At 34.8% G+C, this 2500-nt stretch overlaps 1 protein-coding gene across 1 annotated transcript in view; it reads left to right on the forward strand.

Annotated features, from left to right (window-relative positions):
- LOC113820423 (CTD small phosphatase herzog) overlaps window positions 1-2500 on the forward strand; it is an 87154-nt gene that overhangs the window by 326 nt on the left and 84328 nt on the right. The window lies entirely within an intron of this gene.

The following is a 2500-nucleotide window of genomic DNA, read 5'->3' on the forward strand; positions in this document are numbered from 1 at the left end:
CCCCTTTATTCTTTAGTCGATTCGTTAGCGCCGTTTCTTTCATTATTCAATTATCGAATTCGAAGTGGGTGGTTTTATAGGCCTACACGCCCTCTTTTCCCCCCGAGTGAAAGCATGGAGATGGAGTGAACGTGATAAAGATAGTTGGAAGGGGAATGGGAAGAAGATCGCGGATGGAATGAAGTGAGAGAATGAGGGAAATCTTATTACGGAGAATGAAAGATTGGGTGTTAAATGAGAAGACTATCTTGAGGTCAAAGGTCACGTGCGTGGATGCTATTTGTGGGGAGATTCCTTTATCAGTGTTTAGTGTGGATTTATTCATATATCATTTTGTAATTCATTTGATTTGATTATGTTGTCTGGTTATTTTTATTGATGGATTCACTCAGCAATTGTTGCATAAATGGGTGTATTTGTGATTTTTTCTGGGCTTTTTTTCTGTCTCACAAGTGTTATAGATATGTAGTTATTAATTATTTTGTGTGTTTGATAGTTTGTAAAGTTTGATTAAATTTGATTCATTCTCTAAATAAATTGTGTCAATCATGATAATCTGTGTCAGTCTTAGCCAGTTTAAACAGATTAAAAGGGTTTTGGTGGCTTTTGTCAGTATCAGATTTAGTTATTATTTGCACTCTTTTTTGGGGAACTGATGTCCAGGTTTCTGAAACAGATGAGCTTGTGTATATAGACTAAAATTTAGCATCAAATGTGGAAAAAGGGTGATTTATGGAATGGGTTTGCCGTCACTGAATTTTGTTTATTGCAGTTAAAGTGACAATTTGTAATAATGATAAAGTTGTCTAGATCAGTTTTGGAGAAGTTTTGTGTAGAGTAAACAGATTTTGTCTTATTCATGCAGTACTACAAGATTAAGATTTTTAGGTTTAGTTTAATTCCATTTGTTACAATAGATGTTGTTTTTTCTGTGCCATTTTCTGTTTATTTGCTTCTAAAGCACCCTGTGTGCAAGGAATGGCTGGGGTTACCATCCATTGGCAGTGCGCGGGATCAAACGCAGGTCAGCAAGATTGCTAGACAAGAATGCTACTGTTGCACTACACAAAAGTCTTGAAGGAGTTGTGTGTAGAGTAAGCAGTAAACAGAAAGAGGTTTTTTATACATCAGGATAGTTGGTTGGAAGAATAGAGTTACAACTGTATACTCAAAATAGAATAAAACTTTCAATTCAGTGCAAAATATGATCAGTCTTAGTGTGCTAGTTTTGAGTTATTACGAGCATATATTGGTCTCGGAACTAATTTTGTGTAGGTAAATATGTGGAGTTTTAGGTCATTTGCAATTATACTTTTATAAGTTCTTCATCCTCATTGATAGATGTGAACAATTGTATTGTCATGAAGGATTGTGTGATTTTAGATAAAATGATGAGGTTCTTAAGAAAGCATTTGACCTACATTTGGCCTTGTATCTATTGCCATCGTGGCAACAGCCAGCAGACCAGGATATATATTCTAGTAAGATAGGCCTACCTGGTGGTTCATCAGTAGATAAGGAACTAGCTAAACCTCTCTCCTACCAGAATATGTGGTCTTGATATGGTGGCTTTTCCTGGAGCTCTGAGGGCTTGGAAGAAACAGTTATTGTTGCTTCATTATCAAGTTGAAGATTGTAGTTTGCTTTACTGATAAAATTGCTTCAAGGAGATTTGGAAAGTCCACAAGCAATATGATTATGAGAAATTATTTTAAATTGCTAAAGTGAATACTGAATATTCCTTAGTTAGGGAATTTTGATCAGTTAAGGATCTTTGCTGATGCTGCTCATACTATCATTTAAAGTAATATGAAGATAGACAAATTGTGATTATATTAAATACAGTTTGCCAGAAGCTTTGATTGTTCATATTATGATTCTAGCAAAATAATTGTATAGTTGCTTGTAGAGTACTTGTAGTTTTAATTAATTCAGTGTAACATATTTGATCTGTAAATTAAGGGAAATCAATGAAAATGGAGAACTACCTCATACTGGCTTTTGCTCTAGTGCTGAAGACATGTAGGCCATGATGATCATATGATTGTTACAGTCACTAGTTTGATTTATCTTCCAACTTTTTAATTTTCGATTTGCGCCAATCATGCAATAGCCGAGAAGAAAAAATTCTTCATTCATTTTTGTTTACATTGTGAGTCTACTGAGAGGAGATAGTGTTGTAATAAATAATTGAACAGAAGCAAACTTTGCCTAAGTTCAGTAGAAATTTGAAATGAGCATCTGAAAATACCTGTTCTGGAGCAAATTTTACTGATCAGTGAGTGAAGAGGGAATAAAAAAAAATGACTAGTGCAAACAGCCGGTAAGATTTTTAGTTTCAAGACAGGTTAGAAGTATCAGAGATTGCAGTTACTGAGATAGGATTACATGCTGCCTCTTCCCTTTGCATTTTTTTTTTAGCCAGGAGTGAGGGAAGATTTTGAATTAGAGTTTAGAGAATGAGTGAGTTTGTGTGTGTGCAAGTGAGTGAGTGTGAGTG

Source organism: Penaeus vannamei, chromosome 11, assembly GCF_042767895.1.
Source record: "Penaeus vannamei isolate JL-2024 chromosome 11, ASM4276789v1, whole genome shotgun sequence".
Taxonomy (NCBI): Eukaryota; Metazoa; Arthropoda; class Malacostraca; order Decapoda; family Penaeidae; genus Penaeus; species Penaeus vannamei.